This window comes from Sus scrofa, chromosome 2, assembly GCF_054392235.1.
Source record: "Sus scrofa isolate SSC_HxYL_T2T_F1_AM1 chromosome 2, Sscrofa_HxYL_maternal_Yorkshire_Landrace_v2.0, whole genome shotgun sequence".
In the NCBI taxonomy this organism is placed as follows: Eukaryota; Metazoa; Chordata; class Mammalia; order Artiodactyla; family Suidae; genus Sus; species Sus scrofa.
The window spans coordinates 138,465,666-138,487,547 of NC_139384.1; the positions used below are offsets into that span (position 1 = coordinate 138,465,666).

The 21,882-nt window shown below is 40.3% G+C and overlaps 1 protein-coding gene across 8 annotated transcripts in view; it reads right to left on the reverse strand.

Moving 5' to 3' along the window:
- LOC110259460 (uncharacterized) overlaps positions 1–21,882 on the reverse strand; it is a 700,448-nt gene that overhangs the window by 637,212 nt on the left and 41,354 nt on the right. The window contains exons 2-3 of one of the 8 annotated variants that reach the window (XR_014838679.1): positions 11,748–11,845; positions 5,998–6,134 (exon numbers count right to left, since the gene is read on the reverse strand). The exons of the other annotated variants lie outside the window; for them this stretch is intronic. The gene's annotated coding sequence lies outside the window, so the exon portion shown is untranslated. The remainder of the gene's footprint in view (positions 1–5,997; positions 6,135–11,747; positions 11,846–21,882) is intronic. 8 annotated transcript variants of the gene reach the window in all.

The window sequence follows — 21,882 nt, forward strand, 5'->3', positions numbered from 1 at the left end:
GTAAAAATACCAGCACAGAAACCAACAGTTTGACAAACAACCCACCACAGCAAGATCTTTATAAATGAGACTTTCTGCTGATGTAGCAAATGCTTTACATAGAAAAAAAGAAGATATAAATTCCATGTTGTCCTAGATCTATGCAAACAAGAAAAAAAACATTTATAATTTTGGAAATGACCTAGCTCAGCAACTCCATCAACGTTCAATTAACCTCAGAAGGCCAGGCCATTACAACTGCCAGACTATCTCGACAACTCTCCAGGACCCGTTAATTTTTTTACACCAGAGCTTTTCCATATTTATCTCTTTATTCCCTCCAGCCCATACCCTTGCTCTCTCCTCTGCTTCCTCCTCTTCTTTTCATCCTTCTCCATCAGCCACAACACAGCAGTGATGGTGTGCAGAAGTCAGGGCCACCATTGTGATACCACTATTGTGATTAGCAGGAATTAAGAGCTCATCTGGGAGGTGAGACAGAGAGAGAGGCAGGCTTCGCCAACCACAGAAAAAGCAGACTGAGTCCAGGCCATCAGCTCGTCACCTTTTTCACATCATCCGCACTCTTCTCCTTCATGAGTCCTTTCTGTCCCATTTCCCCACAATGGATGTCTTTGCAGCCCTCTTTCCAAATTTTGGCTCCTACCACTCTCTGGTTAGAGGACAGCTTCTCTATAAATCTACTTTTTACTTAAAAATACCACTCAATTCCTGCTCATGTTCCAAGCATTCAATGGCCAAAAGAGCAGGTCATGAACTTTCCTGCCTTGAATGTATGTAGCACTCATCCTCCAGGGCAAGCATTTTATGCAGTCAACAGAGTGCCCTTGTGTGCCCACTATATCCGTAACACAACACTAAACCCTGCCTTGCAGGATATTTTTAAAAATGAATAAAATGTACTCTAGCAAGGAAGAAAAGATGACACATGACACAAATATCTGTATGACAATGTAAAATGTGATGAGTGTCATGAAAGATACATAAACTAATTTCATAATTCAAAAGAAAGAGACAGATGACTTCTCTCTGGAGAAATTGCTTCACGGATGTGCGTGTTATGCCAGCCTAGGAGGAATGCCAAGCTCTATCTCATTAGTATTTGGGGCCCTGGAACCATCCTTCTTGCCTTTTACCACTTGTTGCCTGGCACTGTTCACTTATATTTTTGGATGCTCTGTTTTGCCACCCTAACTGGATTATGAGCTTGAAATGGACTGAAATCTTGCGTGATATTTTATGCAGTTCTCTCAAAACCTCATACATGGTAGTTAGGCAGTAAATATTTGTTTCCTTACCCAACAAACTCTTACCAGTTTCCAGGTTCTGTGGCGCATGCAGGGAAGTTACCCAAAAAAGTGAATATAATCATAAAATCCAGTCTCCACCTAAGCCAAGTGCACAGTCTATGACTTGAGACATTTCCGCACTATAGGGTATGGTACACCAACCTAGAGGCACCCTGAAAGTCAAAAGGATAGCAGCCAACTCTGACAGAGGAACCTGACCAGAGATTGTTTCACTAAGGAGATTGCAACTGAGCAGAGCTCTGTAGGTCAATGGAGAGTGACAAGACGGATGAGGTGAGAAGTGGTATTTCTGACACGAGAAAAAATGAGCAAAGACCAGAGACACCAGAGAAATAGGAAATAGAAGATGGGTTAGGAGAAGTCTTCATTTGCCACACTAATAACTACCCTGGTGCCTCTCGGAGTCACCAACAATGCAGAATTAACTCAACCACTCTTCTTATTTTTTATGCTAAACATGATGTTTGTAAAAATGTATTATAAATTGTGAAGCCAAAAAAAATTTCTGTTTTAAGGCTGTGGTTTTCCCTGGCTCTCAGTCTGATAGGATCTCTTAAAAATCTGCATCCCCCTTAAAAAACAATGTAGACAATTAAGCCATCCTAGGATCACTACTTCTTCAGCTTGCTAAGGAGGAATTAATTTTAACCCAAGCAAGATTCCTTCGGGACAAGCTTGTCAGTTGGCATTGGCATTTGCCAAGAGTAGGCAGTCCTGGGGATCGCACCACATATTATGACTAAGTCAAGAAGCTGTTTTGGTAAGAGAGTTATCCAGTGGCCAATTCCCTGTGGCTTCTGGGATTTACCAGGCTTTGCAGCAGGAAGTCAGCAACCCCAATATATGTGAGCTGAGTAGACTCATCCAGATTGGACTCCGTCACCCCTGGCTACACTTTCCCTAACCTCCACACCACTGCTATCCTCCCTTGAAAATCAAAAGTAACTTTCTCACCCCAAATCCCTCTGGGGATTCCTGACCTAGGAATTACAAAAATGCACGGTGCCGGATAAGTAGGCCTTTCATTTAAACCCCACCCATCTCTGTTTCACTAAATGCATTATTCTGGAGATAAGTGATCCATATTTTGAAAATGTTTGCATAGATCTGAACTTACTGCCCACCCCTGCCCACCAAGCTATGTAACATGTTTAAAATGTCAGTAGGCTGGAGATCCCGTGTGGTTTAGCAGGTTAAGGATCTGGCATTGTCACTGCAGCGGGATGGGTTGCTGCTGTGGTGCATGTTTGATCCGTGGTCTGGGGATTTCCACATGCCCCTGGTGTGGCCAAAAAATTTTTTAAAATAAATAAAATATAATGTCAGTAGGCTGGATTTCAGAAGATGAAGGGCATTTGGTTCTAAAAGTTACTAAGAGAGCTGCTGGTAGGACAATTCCAAAGACAGCTCCTCAGTAGAGATTTCTGTGTTCTTACTGGGTGGAAATTGGACACAGGAAAGCATTTAATTGACAAAGTGGGAGACTAAAAATAAATGTGAATTTCATGCTCAGCTAAGAAGCATACAAAACAAATTATGTGGAAGTTCAGCTAAAGAGAAGAATGGAAATTAATTTCATAATTTCAAGAGACTCTTTAAGAGACTTGAGGGTATACTGACAGCACTGAAAGGTGGGAAATAACTGCATTATGGGGCAGGATGATTGCTCCAGGAACTGTGTGGGGTCAGAGTGTACACCATAGATTTCTATGTGTCATTTCCCCAGTAGTCCCACTCTCCAATATCCTACCTAGGAAAGAGATGCTAGTCTCCAGTAGCAATGATCACGTTCTCATAAATTCTAAAACAATACCATTTGATTCTGCCCTTCATGATAGGGACTGCCTATTCCTTAGTTATAGATGTTGCCCTTCTCTCCTTTCTCAGTTTTTGTACCAGGACTGGGACGATAAGACAGAATCAATTGACATCCTTCAAGCTATAGTTTCCAGCAATTTTTTTTTTTTTTTTTTTTTTTATATCCAGCAAAACTTAACTCTGACTTACAGCGTATCTCTTCCAAGGCAACCACTGTCATTGAGACCTACAAAAGTTCTCACTTTTCTCACTTCTTTCTTCAGGGAGCAGCCCCTCCACTCTCCCTATTCTACTTCCATGCTCTCTTACACAGCACACCAACCTGCATCTGCTCCTGACAGGGCTGTGCAGGGCATAGCCTCCTTCCCCATTACAGCTCCCTTCCCCCATTACACGTCTCCAAGGCATGAGCTCACGTCAGCAGTCCCTGAGCAGACACATGCCACCTGCTCTGCAGGGGTGGACCAAGCAGCAAACAATATATCCCAGGATCTACTTCAAGATAACATTTCTGTCCTGTGGGAGAGTAAACACACTGGGAAAGGGAGATAAAAGGGCTGATGGAGAGGGGTCATATCAATGAGGGGCTCGGGGGGGGGGATGTTTTTGTGGAGTTTCAGCTTTCAACGTATAGCTCTTTCAAAGTTGGAGAATAAATTAAAATTAGAAAATCTTTATTTTTTCCATCAGCACGAGAGTAAAAAGTGGAACCAGCTTTGCCGATATGCCAAGTTCAGCCAGTAGAGTGGCTTCTCCAAGGCTTTGATCTCAAAGAAACTGTACAGCTATGGCGTGGGCGAGACTGTGTTATGCTCAAGGCTGGAGAGCCATCCCTGGACAGCCCTCATGGGAGTGACCTAGGAGCCCACAGTGGAGACAGCAGGGCAGCCCAAAGGTTGTTTTAATTGGGGTTTTCTCCTGGGAACCGAATTGCTGAAGCATAAAGAAGGAACTTTCCTCAGCCCCCATGACACACCATTTTAGGGTGATTGGTTGGAAAAGGGACATCTCAAGCCTTCTCTTTAGGGTCCTTTAGCCCCACTCCCTCTGAATGTAGGTGAGAGGCTCTATCTAGGAAAAGGATCTAAAGACTAAGACAATAACTGGTCATCCATTCAATGCTACCTCCTCCTGTGCCTCAGATCTGTTATTGCTGTCACCACCAACACTGTTGTCTAATCCAGAAAACTCAGGTCATCCTTATCCCGTCCGTGCCTTTGATTATCATCTCCCATTCAATTTATCAAAAATCCCATCAAATACACCCCCTAAATATCTCCTCACTCTGTCCACTTGTCTCTTTACTCACATATCACCCCCTAGCTTAGTCCGTCATCATCTCCAGTCCATTCTCCACAAGCTTAGAGAAATACATTTTGAAATGTTATCCTCCCCCAGGTTAAAACCCATCAATACCACCTCACTGATGGCCCTTAGGATAAACTTCTAACTCCAACCTCATCTCCTTATCCTTTGTACTTCATCCTTTCCCATCTCAGCTTTCCCCTCTCCCTTCCCACACATCCCCGGCCACATGGAGACATATATACACACTGTGATTCAGCCACACTGAATACGCGGGTCTTTCAATGACCACACTCTCACCATTTAACTCACTGCTGTCTATCCCTAGAATATTCTTTTTCCTACTTATTCCTCAGTATGTACCTTACAAGTCAGGTCCTCTGGGAAGATTTCCCTGAACAATCTACTTTGGGGAGTGTCGTTAATACCCAATGTTTCCTCCCTTCAATGTGCTTATTTATTTAACTGTGTGCAGACCCACTCTTGACAGATGTGGGACTGAGACAAAATTACAAATTTTGTCTCCTGGACCGGTTTGCTTTCTTCTTTCCTCCTATTTGTAGTTCTATCATGACTAAGAGGAGCTACACCTGCGATTGGACACTGTAGCTCATACACCCAACTCTATGCACAACTCCTTTCTAAACTACTACCCCCAGCCAATCCATGGGCCTGGCAGAGCTTATGGGGTCAATGTTGTCTGCTCGAGAGAGGTGGCTCTGAAAAGACGCAAATGCATGCCTGGGAAGCTGTTTCAGTAGGAACGCCCATCTTGGACACCCAGAGAAAGGATGGAGGTAGTGTGCTTCAGGTGCAAATTATTTCATTGGCTCCAGGGCTCCTTGCCTATGGCTAGAGCAGGAACCCATATAACACAAAAACTACTGCAGTGGCAGATCACCTGGATCAGGGAGTAGGGGTGCTACTTGCCTCCCTCCACATGAACTTCAGCTCGAAAAAAAGACCAATCATGCCAGCTTGATGACAACATGGTTACACAGTCCTTGCCACAGCATGTAGTAGCTGTTCAACAAATCAAGACTAAATAAATTATATCAATCCCAGAGTTTTAGGAGACAAGGCTGGGATTGCATGAGGGCTAATAAAAATGCTCAGTTCAGTACAGAGTTACTGATCCCTTATGGCTGAGGCACTGAGAAAAAGTCAAAGATGAACCATTTGTGGCCCCTATTCTTAATGGGTTAAAACCTAATAGGTATAACAATATGTATCTATAACTACAGTGGCAGCCAACTGGGTGGGTAACCTCATGGTAAAATATGATTATGGACATTCATTTCTTAAAAGCAAATATTGAAGACAAAAATGCTGATCAACAGAGAGTTAACGTCTCTCTTCATAGTTACTAGAGAATGTTGGTGTGAGATTTAATTGTGACCATTGGTTGAACCACAAATATGACTTTCTACACATTTTAGACCCCTTTCATTTTGGTAGCACCTCTTATTTCTTTGCATTTTTACCCGACAAGCAACTGTGGAACATAAATGACTTCTGTCCTGTCCTTTATCCTCAGCATGATGTCCTCCTTAAATAATCCTACCTTCCTGGACAAGGTGGTGTCCTGTGAATGATTCCAGACCAAGCTTCTCCCAGGGAAAGGGTGGGAACTGACGGTGCATTGTGTTCTGCCACAAGGCTCATTACTCTTCCTTGTGCAAAACTTTTAATTGACTTAAACTGCAAATCAGAAAAGATGTGTATTTAGCAAATATTTACAAAAAGCAACTATTTACAAAAAGGTATGTTACAGATATGAGAAGATCAAAATCGTACTTCTCAAAAACTGGTAGTTTTTTTCCTTATCTATTTTTTTCTTTTTTTTTTCTTAGAAGCCTCTTTGGCAAATGTGGCCCCTGGCCTTGATGTCCTCTCTAGCTTGTTCCATTTGATTGCAATTGTTTATCTTCATTAGGAACCTCACTTGTAACTGAGTGTATTCACAAGAAAGCTTGGTGGGTAACTCAACACAACATACTGTTGCGTTCATGCTTCAAATCAGAGATTTAATCCTGCTGATTTTGTTCATTTCCAAGTTTTCTTTCTTTGCTTTGGCTCTTGAATAAGTTGCTAGACTTGGATCCTTAGACTAGGAGGTTAAATGGAAGTCCCTCAGCCAAGGTATTATTTGATCAATATCTTATTGCTTTAATGCTCTCCATTTATCTTCCTGCATTTGTATTACAGGTTATATCTTAACAAACTTCAAAGGCCTCCCAAGTTACATATACTATAACTTATCATATTTCCTGAAAGAGAGGGCCCACTTGCTATGGTTTGGAAATTTTTGCTCTACAGAAACTCAAAGAAAGTATGTTAGGCTCTTTTTGGGATGTACAAAACAGACATGCGCTCAGGTTACTTTTGCAAGGTCATGGGATTTGTTGCACATGTTAATGAACCAGAGCTCTTTTTATCCTTTCTTCATTGTGGTACAGGCTGCCCTGCCAACCTCTCTCCTCTGCTTTATGCTCCACTTAAGCAGCTAAGCCCATGGCATTCACTGCCTCCAGGGTTGCTGCAGCAAAATGCAAAGAAAATGGAAGTTTGTGACTGGGCTAGATCTCAAAGTTCTAGTATTCCAAACCTCTAAAAATAAATAAAAATAAATAAATAAATAAGACTCAAAATATATAAGAAGCAAGAGAAATGAGAGCTACCGCCCATCCCCCATGCATGCCTCTTTGGCTTCCCAAGGCTTGGGGAGAGAGTTTTGGTGAGGAGAGAACTAAAGGGAGGGAACATGTGCAGGCTTGTGGAGAGCAGGGGCTGGGAGTGACATCACAGTCCTGGGGCTACCTGGCCTGTTCTCCTTGAAAAGGCTGTCACCACTGTCACCAGTGGGTGTTGCATGAGAGTTACTGCAGCCCCTGGGAACTGGACCGCCTCTGCAGACTGTCTGGTTCCCATCTTAAGCACTGCACCTCCCTGCTCCAAAGAGCTGTGCGGAGTCCCCTCCCCACTGCTCCAGCAAAGACATTGCCAGTATAGCAGACAGCACACCCTTGGTGACCCTCTAGGAGGACCAGAGCTCTAGACTTTTCAGATCCAATAACCTAACCCAAGTTTCAATAACTCTGAACACTCAGCAACACTTAAAGAAGAACAGGAATCTAGATTGCTGGTGGGGCACCGGGTAGGTGGCATGGAAAGAAATTCCCTGCACCAGGAAATGGATACACCTGGGCTCAAGCTTGCCCAAGTCCCTCCCTATCCTCAGCCCCGAGCCAGGCAGTGGTAAAACACACCATTAGATAGGAATTCACTGGAAAGCAAGGCAGTCAGGAAATCATCCCAATTCAGTCCAGTCAAGTCTCACAGAGACCAGAGTATCACCCAAGACAAGGGATCAAGCCATCTTGCCCATCTCAGCAGCTGACTTCCACTGTCCCCCACTCCATGGCTCATGGAGGGAGGGGGTGTGCAGCCCTTCTCCCCATGGCTGGGTCTCTGGTTCCCCTGCTTCTTTTTTTCTTTTTTTAAAAAATTTTCCTTAGAGTATAGTTGATTTGCAATGTGGTACAATTTCTGCTCTACAGCAAAGCGACCCAGTCATATACATATACAGTCACATATACATATGTGTGTGTGTGTGTGTGTGTGTGTGTGTGTGTGTGTATATATATATTCCCTTTTTTACGGCTCACCTGCTTCTGATGTTACCAATTAATTCTGAGTATTTGGGGTTCAAGCTACTCAAGTGACAGGGCTGATTGGTCACCTTGTGTGAAGGGGCTGGGCTGAGTTCTCAGGCCACATCCCTCTGGAGCCATAGGACAGCTCATGAGTCGGCAGTCATTGGACAGGGCACCAATCACTGGCCGGATCCAGTAACACCAAACACAGAAGAGGGTCCATGTGTATGGCGGTTATTCTGAGACATCACAGAAAAGGGCAGGGTAACTGGCAGGTGCTTTACATGCCAGGCCAAGAGAGGACATGGGGACTGAAATACTATCTTCATTTTCATTTTCTGAGAACCAAACTCCAGGGGCGAAGTCACCTGGCTGATGCCACATAACACATTAGAGGCTGAGTTGGTATAAGAATCTGGTTCTCTTCATATTGTAGAAGTCAAAGATATAGCATATAAATTGAGGGGCATGTACACCACTTTCAAGTTGCCAAAAGTCCACATTTTTTATCTATCGTGTCCAAATAAAAACATCAGAGCAATGACCATGCAACAGACACAGGAGAGAGAGAGAGAGAAGGGAGAGCGAGAGGGATTACTTGCATCTCAATGCAAGGAGATCATGTTGCGGAACAAAGGCCAATGCTCCCGGATTGGAAGTTTCCTAAATCATCTAAAACTCAGTCAGAAGCATGCCTCTCCCACAGGGTAGGAAGGAAAATACAGAGGCTGCCAAAATCATGTGAGTATTTGTGACAGCAGGGGCTGAATGCTGGAGACACTGACTTTGCCAAGCACTTCTCACAGCAATATCTCTGCAGTGCTGTCCTGAGTTGTCTTTCCTATGCTGGTGAAACACTGCTTACATGTGTACCCAAGGATTGGAATCTGAACTACTTAAGATGTTTTACAGGCATTTCTATGATAGCTTCATATACACATATCCTATACTCTTGTTTTCTATAAAGCTGCATGCTAAAAATAACAAGACTTTGGGGGGGAAATAATGTTGGGGAAATTGAGCAAAAACCTATGGAACTTTGTTACTAAAAACAGAACAAAAAGAATAACAATTCTAATAAATATACCAACAGAGTTAGCTTTCCAATGGCAGTGTGACACCACAGTCAGCTGATCATTTGTTGTCTTAAACCTGAGGTCCCAACTTCATCCTTTCAGATCTAAGTCCTTGAAGGTATGTGCTTCTAAGAGAGATCAGATTCATCAAAACTGAAAATCAAATCCTTTGTTTTAATACAGGGGAAAATATATTTTTAGCCTCTTTATCTGTATTCTTGGCTTCCTCAGCTAACTTAACACATTGGAAAATATAGCCATTCTTGGAGTGACTAAACCAGCTATAACTGGCACAAAAGGAGGTCAGTTCTACAGGACTTTTGAGTTTGTTTTCTTGAAGTCTTCATATATGGCCAAAGCTTTCTCTTTAATTGTGAGGGAACTTGCTTCCAATTACTTCAAAATATTAATGTGCCCCAGAAAAGCCCATGCAAATCAACATGACTTGTGCATTATACTAACTCCACTCCCTATTTACCAATTATGTTTCAGCCAATTTACATTAAATAAGCAGGTACTGCAAAGGAAGAAGCTATAGTGATTTATTTGTCCTCTTTCTAGGATAGTGGAAACTATTAGAATAGCACCATTTTCCCCAACAAGTTGGCATTTCTACTATCAGTTGGAAATAGAACCACAAAGTGTAGATAATAAGCAATAGCTGAGAACACATGTAAGAAAGTCAAAGTTATCCCTTGCTTTCTATGAGTTGAGTTTGGCATTACTGAGATAAATAGTCAGCTGAAGCACATGCCCGATGGCGGTATCAAGAATAAAGCAAGAGAATGGAAAGCATCCTTTGGTGCTTTCCATCAGGGGATGCGGTAGGTCTCTCAAATGAATACTAGAGCTGAAGTCCGCCAAAGCTAGCAATGTAAACTTCAGATAAATTAATAAATTTACCTAGAACTTTCATCTCATAAAAATAAAGAAGTCAAAGAGGAGAGGAGTGGAAGGACATGAGATGGTCTGGGTTCTAAGTAAGGAACTGAGACCAGGACTTTCAAAAAGAATAATGTTCTCACCAAGAGTTCAGATTTACTTAGCGTTGACTCCTTGTTCCTTGTAAAATACTTTCCCTGTGGTACACACAACCCAACAAACACACTTAGATCAGCAACGTGTGGAGAACACTGCCTCAGGTACTATCTCAGCACCAAGGAGAGTTCCAAGTCAATTGCAAGATTAGGCCTTTCTTTCTAGACTCTTCCTTTTGAGCAACTAAAGGAAATCTGGTCCAACTGACTTCATCCAATTTTTGGTATATGTGTGCTCCATGTGAAGTCCAGGTACACACTCCAATAAGTTATTTTGTTCCTCTCCCAAATCAGACAGAGACACTCCTACCTCATTTCATCAGAATCCTGTCACAGAATTTGTTCCAGTTCTAGGCCAGGGGACAAATATGTAAGGATTAAATTTAGGAAACAGTGCAAGTGGGAATGTCTACCTGTAAGTGGGAGTGATAATCACCCACTAAGCCCTACATGTGACTGCATGTATCCTTGTGTATAAAGTCAGTCCTCTAATCACGAAAGCCATTCTATGAGGACAAAGCTATTATCCCTTTGTCCAAAAATTTTGAAATTGAGATACTATTAAATATCCAGCTGGTGACTTATTTTCTTTAGTTGAGAACATAAGCAATTGAAATTATAGTACAAGCACACCCATGGTCATCTTCCTTCTTATATTGTATCTGCTGCTATCTATTTCTGCGTGAGATTTGACTTCTTTTTTCCTCCCCCCAAAAGAGGAACCTGAAATAAAATAAGGGCAGAAGAGAAAATGAGCTATGATTTAGGTTGCCTTTTTTTTCTTCTTTTATTTGAGAAGAAGGATCTGGAACAAGGAATGCTTTTGTGAGGTAAAACAGATGATCCTCTAAGAGGACTGCACAATATGTGAGTATTATTGATTTTTCCTCCTAAGTCATTTCACCGATACAATCTTGAGCTGAGTGACCATCGATAGTAAATGATTTCCAGCCAGACACTCAATCGTCAGATCCTGCTTCTCTCAAAGGTTTAGCACTTCTGATGAAAATACATACATGGATTTTGAAGTACTGGGAGCATGTAATAGAGGATGTAAACTTCAGAGGATTTTTACTTATTATAATAACCCCTACGACTGGAATTGGAAAAGGAGCCACACTTCCTGCTATGTTTTTTTTCCCCCAATGTTTTTATTCAAGGCTTGAGAAATTACCTTCATTAGATCTATTGCTTCCTAAGCATTAAAGCCAAAATAGGACAATATTAAATCACCCAGGATGCAGGTTTTCTGATATCAAAGGACACAGAGTAAGACAATGTTTCAAGGTCTTAAGTAGTAGCACTATTACTTTAAAAAAGTCAGTGATGTCATGATGTATGGACAATAGGGTCCAAGGAATTCTCCAGAATTCTATAAAATGCCAAAGTTTAACCACAAAATTCAAGTTTCAACGCAGTTCTTGGGATCCCAGTAACAACAAACAATAGACCTCCAATTTCAATTGATAATTTCCCAACAAAACATAGTCAACATATTTCTTTCTATGTCCCCCTCTCTCCCTCCATCTCTGTCTCCCTTATTACCTCCATCCTTAGGGCCAACATGATTCTGGATAGGCTTGTGTAAGTCCTTGGAAAACCAGCATACCATCTGGCTACTGGCTACATAGGCTACATTCTATCTGTCAAATGAAAAAGGACACTCAAGTCAGATAAAAATGTGGATACTTTAAGAAGACAACCAAAGGTTCTAGTTGGGGGTCTCCCAAAATCTTCTATGAAAAGAGTGGTATGTAAATACTTAATCAAAGCAACAGAAATTTAATGGGGAGGGGGCACAGACTCAACAGGATGCACCTTCAACGTTGTTCTCCCCTCAAAATTCCCAGAGCTAAGCTTTGTGTCACCTGCATAATAGCATCCCCACAGGCTGATGGACTCACAAATTTGGCCAACCAGGTGGCCAGGTTTTATCTTTGTTTACTGAAAGGTGAGTCCAATCACCAAGTAGGTATTCATTAGATGTGCCAATTCCAAACAACTCATCATCTGATATCTAGCTTAACAATTTAAATTACCACTAAACTTCACTGTAATTGCTTCTCTAATTATAATGATGCCCAAAGACTTCTGAAAATTGTCTTGGCTTCTTTAGTACTTGCCCATAGCTTTAACCTCCCAAGTCCTACTGTGGGACTCTGCCCCCGCCAAAAAGGAGTCTTGGATGGGGGAGGAGAAAGTGGAAGCAAAGACATGGGATGAATTTTCTAAACCCAAGGATTTGTTTTATTTGGGAAGTCCATTTCACTTTTCATCTAAAACACTGAGGAACCAAAACCAGGCTGGCTAATTTACTGTAAAATGGAGTTGGTTTGGGGATTGACAAAGACATTGGACTGGAGTGATGGACATCTAGGGGCCCAACCAGCAGATTACCTCCTGCTCCCACTTGTGCTAATTGTCATGCAATGGTTTAAGTCTCCTCACCAGCCTTGATTGTAGGCTGGGTTCTCACCTTTGAACCAGCATCTCCTCATTTTACTTGTAAACAGTAAATTGGCTTGCAAATTCTTTCACTTTTCTTTGCCTCCTTCCTCTGAAACTGGAATCCACATCAGCAGGAAGTGGCAGACTTTGGAAGTCACCTCGGAGGGGTACTTCAACAAATGAAAAGGCTAGAAAACCTGGCACAGATAAGCATCAGTCAGTTCCCCCACCTTGGCAGCCAGATTCACAGAGACCCAGCTTCATCTCCTCCCACACAAAGGCCTCTGGTGGAAGGCAGCTATGGCCACTTAGAGAGTTAGTTTCCCAGAGTTTGTGCCAGACATTTCTTTTTAATTGTCTATGGGCCTCGAGAAATAAATGTTACACCGCCATGGTCCTTTGACTTGCTCTAATACGGAGCGGATCTCTCAATCCACTGGGTAACATTCCCGTTTATTCCTTTGTATGTCACTCAGGGCCATTCATCACGCTAGCAGCCGCTCCTTCTCATAGGAGATGTGGGGAAATGACAATGTTTTATGTGAGTAATTAACCTGGTGGCAGATGTGGAGTTTCCAAGACTCCTACCGTGGGCATTTTGACAGGCCTTCAAACACGGATTCTCGTACCGGTTACTAATGATTTTCATATGCTAATACTATGTTACTCATAAACAAGAAACGGTCAGGCCTTAAGTTCTATATAAGTGCTATTATTTGCAAAGGCTTTTCGGAGAGGACTAGTGATGAGGTTTTTATATTCTTAATGCTGCTGTTGAATAAACAGTGTCCAATGAACATACCAGCGGGAAGTACACCATTCCTCAGTTCTCTCTCTCCCTATAATAGTCAACATTGTAAAGTGCCTAAAATAATTCCGAGTGAAACTTATGGTCAGTGGGGGAAAAGAGGAGGCCTGTGGTGGGATATTTTTCTAGCAGTGCGGCTTTTGGTCTTGGAAATTGTAACTATGACAAATAGAGTTACACAAGAAAACGAAACAAAGATACTGGCTTCCTTTAATAATTTGAAAAGATTTCCTAAGCATGCAAAGCTGGTGTATGCACCACACTGGGAAGGCTGGGTGGCTGCTGTGTGGTTTTGTCATTGGATGGCTTGTGTTATTAGTTATTTATCCAGGGGTGACACAGTCTACAGCCTGAGATTTGCTTTATTATTTTTCCCTAGCTTAGGTAAGGTAATAATCCCTGGATAGTCACAGTACCTTCTGTCTGCCTTTCTTCTTGTGACACTTCCTCCTTAAATATGTTTTAGTACAATAAGAAATTGCTATCCACGGTAAATGTGCTTCATCATAATTTTACCTCATGCTGAGTGTGTAAAATGGTCACTGTCATTGACAGGCAGCCCGTAAAACCAACAAAAATGCCTGTGTTGCCACTGGAACTGACTCAAGGTCAAACCCTCAGGGCTGGAAAGGACAAAACACCATCTCTTGGAGAATATGGTCTCTCACTGTTTGGTGTTTTAACATGATCTCATCACGATATAGACTTTGTAACCAAAAGTTATTTTAAAACACACACACATTTTATTCAAACAATTTGTGCAATCATATACTCATAGATTGAGACAAAATGCCAACAGTGGAGGGGCTGGGATGCATCAAGGAATAAAATGAACTGATTTCAGGCTGTTCAACAGTCTCTCATCAGCCATGCAGTCTTCTTGTTGGGCCAGCATCTACAAACAAGAGTTTCACTTTGTGAAACTTCTCTTCGGCCCAATGTACCACACCAAGAAGAGGGTTTTTTGTTTTGTTTTAGGCAGCTATATTATGTCCCCTGAAGAGGGTTTCTTGTTTTGTTTTAGGCAGCTATATTATGTCCCCTGAATAAAATGACCTTTCAGAAATATCATGCAGACCTGTCATTTATTTTATTTTATTTTTTTACTGGCATTGGTCACTCATTGGACCAATCACTTTTTTTTTTTTTTTTTGTAAGTATAGTTGATTTACAATGTTGTGTTACTTTCAGGCATACAGCAAAGTGATTCTTGTGTGTGTGTGTGTGTGTGTGTGTGTGTGTTATTTTTCAGATCTTTTCCTTTATAGGTTATCACAAAATATTGAGTACACTTCCCTGTGCTATACACTGGGTCCTTGTGGGTTATCCATTTTATACATAGTAGTGTGTATGGACCCATCATTTAGATAGATTGCACAGCAATGCCTCAGGCACAATGCACATAGCCATCCTAATATTCCCCAGGGAAATAGCTAGGAGATGGTGTCACTCAGGGGACAGTATTACTTTCTGCAGTCACCTGCAAGACCCTTCCTACTCTCACCTCTACTTCCTTGGTCTTTTATTCCAAGGTAAGAGCACTAACATTTGACGAGCATCTGCGAGTATGTACCAGGTCCAAAGCACGCTCCATCCTTATTTAATGCTCAAGACACCCTTATGAGACAGGAGTCATTTTCTCATTTCAGATGAGCCACTGCAAGAATAATCAAATGGTTCCTGGCCCAGAGATTCAAATCCAGTTTTGTCTGGCTCCAAACTCTGTTTTCATTATTTCTTCTCATCTTCCCAACAGCAGCCATGTTCCCTGGAAATTATTCTCAAGACTCTAGTCTGATGAAATTATCCCTCCCTTGGACAAACTCAAATTTCGGCTAACAATTTAGAAGCTTATATTATCAAAGGACAGTTTCACCTTGCAGAATATTTGCTAAAGAATCCATGTAAATAGAAAACTTCATTGGTATCCTCAAAATTTCAAAAGTGCCGCCAACGTGAAGGTTTGAATTTTCTCACTCCTGTTTTTAATAATTCTTTTCTTGAAAAGTCAGATGTCAGAATCATGAGATAAGAAGGTGCCTTCCCTATAAACAGGTGTAAATATTCTGATAAAATTACTCAGTGTTAGTGATTTAACTGCAAGCATACCTCAAAGACTGAACTATTGCTACATGTGATGCATCTAAAAAGAAATGATATGCCTGATTCATAGTGAATTAGAATTACATTAGACCCTATACACAGTTAATTCATGCCTTTAAAAACTCTTTCCATTTCACCAGGCTCATGTAGGTGCTGTGGGCTTATGTATGACCTGAAATCCCCTTCTGTTATCAGTCTACAAAAGGCAGGCATCGCTGTTTTTCAATTGTCAGGGCCTTCGGAAAATGTACAATCATGATCCCAAGAGGATGTTTTCAATTCTTTCAATCATTCTCTCCATGGCAAACTTACATTTCATAATATGCCACTTCCTTAATGCAGCAAATGATGACTTTGCACCTGCAATGTGCTAGACGGTGATAAACAAGCTGATCAGATGCTTTACCTGCTCTTACAGAGCTTACATTCTAGATTAGGAGTCAGCGCATTTTTTCTGCAAAGGGCAAGATAGTTAGTACTTTAGGCTTGGTGGATCCTAGAGTCTCCATTCCAGCTACTCGGTTTAGCCACTGAAGGAAAACACAGCCACAGACAATAGGTATGTTAACCAGCAAGGCTGTGTTCCAATAAAAAGGTATTTGCAAAGACAGACAGTGGGCGTCAGACTTGGCCTGCCAGGCATAGTTTACCGATTCCAGTTCTCTAAGATGCCATGATGTTAACACTCTTGCTTTATATGTATTGTTCAAGTAAACCTAATATTATTTTTAATTAATACAACATGAAGTTGTAAGAAATAATACAAAGGGGTGGGAGGTAGAGCGAATGGATGAAGATAATCAAATGTTACAAACTTCCAGTTATAAGATGAACAATCCTTGAAGGATGTAACATTCAGCATGGTGACTATTATTGTAAATTTCAAAGTTACTCAGAGAATAAACCTTAAAAGTTTTTGATACACACACGTTGTGCGTATGAACTATGTGAGATGATGGATGTGTGAACTAACCTGATTGTGGTAAGCTTTCAGCAATACATAAAGCATCATGCTGCAGACCTTAAATTTGTACGATGCTACGTTAAAAGATAAACTGAGGCGTATTAATCTTTTAAAAGTTTATCTGATCAAAACGCGATTCCAGTTGGGCAGCAACTAACCGGAAGTGGCTAGGAAGGCTCCACCAGCGGGAACAGGGGAGAGAGACTTCTAAAGAGAAGAGGTGGAAGCTAAGTAAGGAAATTACCGCACTGACTACAGGCTACATGGTTGCCTTTCTTGCAAAATCCAAGATGGTTGTGGGTGGTCAGTTACCTCCAGGTTTTGATTTCTTTACCTTCGGATATTACAGGCTGGGATTCGCTTTGCTCACACAGACTACCAAGATATTAGAGCCACCTCGGGCTAATGGCCTCCTTGTTTAATTAATTTAAGTTTCATGTCACTTATATTCTCAATAAAGCTGGATAAAATTAATTTTAAAAAAGAAAGAAAGAAAGAATACAGAGAAATGCCATGTACCCTTTAATCAATTTCCCCCATGGTAATGCTTTCAAGAACTAGAGTCCAGCATCACCACCACAACACTGGCATTGATACAGCAGAAATAGAGAATATTTCCATCACCGCAAGAATCCCCCATGTTGCCCTTTTATAGTCACACCCACTTCCTACCCCAAGCCTCCTCCTTAGCCCCTGGCAACCACTAAGCTGTTCTCCATTTCTCTAATTTCCTCCCTACCTCTGTCACTTTCAAGGGGAAGAATAAAATTTTCTCCTACTCCTGTTACCACATCTCAGAGAGTCACATCTCACGCAGTAGTTAGATTCCACAGCTAGTCATAAGTTGAAAACTGACCCCATAAAATCAAATGTATCCTTCACAATTCTTAGAAAGGCACCATTTGTAGATATACATACCAACTCACTCTAAATATGAAAGAGCAGACACATGCTTTGGTGGTATACCAGATGGCTTTCCTAAGTCATTTATTCATATTCAGGATAGCATTTTTTCTGTAGAATTATATTCAGCACCCCAAGAAAATAGGCATGTGGAAACTGAGGTTACCAAGAAAACAACAGCTCAGCTTCTGTCTCAAGTGTCTTATACAGCATGTGATTGCCTTCAAATGGTTGCCTACCTTCTCTGTCCCCCAGTATCTCCTTTTTGTTCTTTATTTCAAAGCATAATTGCCAAGTATTAACTATATTGATTCTTCTGATCATCACTGGGGTTTTTACCATATAATTCACTGCCTTGGTAGAGCTCACCTAACACAGTAGAAATAGCAATACTGCTGCCTGCTTCTTGCTAGTTCCATACATTGAGTTATACTTTAGCCATCTGGCTTCTTATAACTGCATCTGCTCTTTCAAAATTTAAAACACACTCTTTCCTTTAGTAGACATTAAATAGCTTTGGTTTTGTAATTTTCAGCACACCACACAAAGACTCTGTATCTAAAACTGGATGTTTGTTTTGCCCATTGCGGAGACAAATAAGTCTGATTTTGGGGTTTTGTTTGTTCTAGCTTTCATGCTATAAAGAATGCAACATCTATAGAAGGATCAATTATCTCCAATACTAAAGGCTTTGTTGCCTTCCGACTTCCAAAGAATCTAGTCAATGTAAATCAAATCTTTTTGTTTTGTTTTTTTAAGGCAGGCATGACTCAAAGGAAACACGCTCGTGTGCCCAGTTTTCACCTAGAGGAAAATTTTACAGTCAAGTCACAACCTTCTTAAATGGGGTTATATTGGAAAGCACCAGTACACAAACAGTAGTCACATTAGAGGTTCCCTCTCAGAGCAGGCTAGGCATTGGCTTTTTTTTTTTTTTTTTTTTTTCCTGAGAAATATTTGCAATACCTAAACTCATTCCACCTTCTCTCAACCATGCACCTTCTAAATAATTTCCTAGTACAAGTGGAGGTTTGTGACAAGAAGAGCAGCATGGGCTGTCTGGAATGTTTCCTCAGATTTCTGCAGGAAGCTTGTGCCCTTCACATCAGTCACCCTTAACATGAAAGAGCCTTGATTTAACTCCTGCCCAGCTGCACACCCTTGGACTGCTATAAAATGGAAGCTTATATTCAATGCATGAGCTTGATCCTGAGAGCCTTACACTTCACAGCTTTCCCCAGTGGGAGTCACGCCCTCAGTTCTCAGCCTTTGCTGTGCACCATGGTGGTGCTTCTATTTTGGCACATATTTCACACTGCCTTGAGAAATCATTTCTATATGCATGTCCACTTTCCCTACCAGATTTCAAGCTCTCAAGAACAAGAATATTTTTGCTATAGCATCTAGCACAGAGCCTGGCACATCGTGAGTGTTCAAAAGTATGTGTGAAAATAAAGATCCTGAGAGCCATGTTTGTTGCTATAAGTTCATGAGGATGCAGATTCAATCTGGTATTGCTGTGGCTGTGGCGTAGGCCAGCAGCTGCAGCTTCAATTCGACCCCGAACCTGGGAACTTTCCATATGCCACAGCTGCAGCTCTAAAAAGAAAAAACAAAAACCAAAAATCACCAGATATGCAAGGACATAAGTGGCTGTAAGTGAATTCCGCAGAAACAAAAGTCCATAGATTGAGGGTCCTGATCACTTCAATATTAAAATACTTCCAAGATAGAGAGCATACACATATGTAGGAAATATTTTTTAATAGCTAATTTTTTTAAGTTGGCAAGCAAAAAGAGATTTTACAAAACTATCAGGAAGATTTGAAAAAGAATCAAAACAATCTTTTAGAAATAAAAAATATAAGCATTTAAATATAAGCATTTAAAGAATCAAAACAATCTTTTAGAAATAAGAAATATAAGCATTTAAATTTAAAATTCAATTGAAATATTAGACAGTAGGCTACATGTAGGTGATGAAAAAATCAGAGAAATGGATGATAGATACTTAGTTACAGTGTAGCACGGAAAGAATGAAGCCTGGAGAATAAAATGAGAAGGTTAAGAAATCATCTAACTGTATTCTCAGAAGAAAAGAATGAAAAGAATGGAGGAGAGGCAATATTCAAGAAGAGACTAACTAATGACTTTCCGTAACTGATGAAAGGCAAAATTCTTCGGCTATACCTTGCAAAACCTTTATCAAACAGCATAAACAAAAGTGAATACACACTTAGACATATGGTAGTGAAACAGAAAAATGTGATACCAAAATAAAGGATTATAAAGTATATAAAGAAAAGCATATATCACATACTGAGAAACAATGAGGCGACAACAAGATTCTTGACAGTGATAATGAAAGCTAAAAGATAGTGGAAGAATGTCAACAAAATACTAAGGGATATAAACATGAAACTAAAACAAAATACTCAGCAAATTATTCTTAAAGAATGAGGATAAAATCAAGATATGTTTAGATAAACAAATACTAACAGAGTTTACTCAGCAGACTTTCACTAGTGTAAGATTTGTTTCCTTTTTTCCTGAGATAAAAAAAGAAACTGCTCAATACAGAAGATTTAAGATGCAAAAATGGAAAAAAAAAAAAAAAGAAACTGGAAAACATATATATAAATCTTTAAAAATGTCTAAAATAATGGACAAAAATAGAAGATAATTTAGAAATAAGTTATCAGGATAGCAAGTATTTTTAAGGTCGTGTATTTGTTTGGAAAAATATTTAGGTAAGAATGACTTTGGACCTTGTTAAGATAAATATATAGAGAGAAATTGCAAGTGTCTCCCTAAAAAAATAAATATACTCTATATCTTCCAAACAAGTGGAAGGAAAAGCAGGATAAGGAAATAAAAAAATTCAACACTTGGAAAGAGAACAATATAAAAAAGGCAAGATGTAAAAAAACTACAAAGTAATATGATGGATATAAATCCAAATTTATTAGTAATAAAAAGAACTAAGTGAATTAAATTTTTCAGCCAAGGGGAAAAAAAAAAAAAAAGGAGTTCCCGTCGTGGCTCAGTGGTTAACGAATCTGACTAGGAACCATGAGGTTTCGGGTTTGAACCCCGGCCTTGGTCAGTGGATTAAGGATCCAGCGTTGCAATGAGCTGTGGTGTAGGTCACAGACATGGCTCAGATCCCATTTTGCTGTGGCTCTGGTGTAGGCCGGCGGCTATGGCTCCGATTCGACCCCTAGCCTGGGAACCTCCATGTGCCGAGAGAGTGGCCCAAGAAATGGCAAAAAGACCAAAAAAAAAATTTTTTTTTCAGCCAAGGAAGACAGGTAATCAGACTGGTTATATGCTACTCACTAAACAAAGTTTAAAAATGAGGATATGGTAAGGTTGGAAGGAAAAGGATAAAAGTTGACAAAACTAAAAATGAAAGGAGAAAAAATATACAAAGTGAACATGAACCAAAGAAAGCAGAATATTAATTTAATAGAAAATGGACTTAAGAAACAGGTATTTTTGAAACAAAGTATGTCACCATGATAAAGGGCTTATCTCAGCAGAGACATGTAAAAATTTAAAAATTACCTACACCACATAAAGATTCAAATAAAACAACAAAAAGAGGTAGGGAGGATAAATTACGACTTTGGGATTAACTCATACCTACTACTATGTATAAAATAGATTGATGGAAAAAAAAAAATTGGAGTTCCCATCATGGCATACCATAAACGAATACAACCAGGAGCCACGAAGTTGCAGGTTCGATCCCTGGCCTCCCTCAGTGGGTTAAGGATCTGGCATTGCCATGAGCTGTGTTGCTGGTCTCAGATGTGGCTCAGATTCCATGTTGCTGTGGCTGTGATGTAGGCCAGCAGCTGTAGCTCCGATTAGACCCCTAGCCTGGGAACCTCCATATGCTGCAGGTAGAGCCCTAAAAAAGCGCACAAAAAAAGATAAGTAACAAGGACCTACTGTATAGAACAGGGAACACTACTCAGTATTTTGTAATAACCTATATGGTAAAAGAATCTGAAAAAGAATGGATATATGTATATGTAAAACTGAATCACTTTGCTGCACACCTGAAACTAACAAGACTGTAAATCAAAGATATTCCAATATAAAATAAAAAGTAAATTAAGAAAACCAAAAATGATAAAACTATAGATAAAAATTAATAAATCCATCATTTAATGAAACCTTTCAATGCAGATATCACTGTTCTTAATAGCTCAAGCTGACAAAAACTTGGTAAATACATAAAATTTTAAATTACATACTGAGTAAAGTAAGTCAGAGAGAGAAAGAGAAATATCGCATGATACCACTTATATGCGGAATCTTAAAAATGATACAAATGAACTGATGTGCAAAACAGGAACAGACCCACAGACATAGAAAACAAATTTGTGGTTACAAAAGGGAAAGTTTGGGGGAAGGGATAAATTAGGAGTTTGGCATTATCTTAT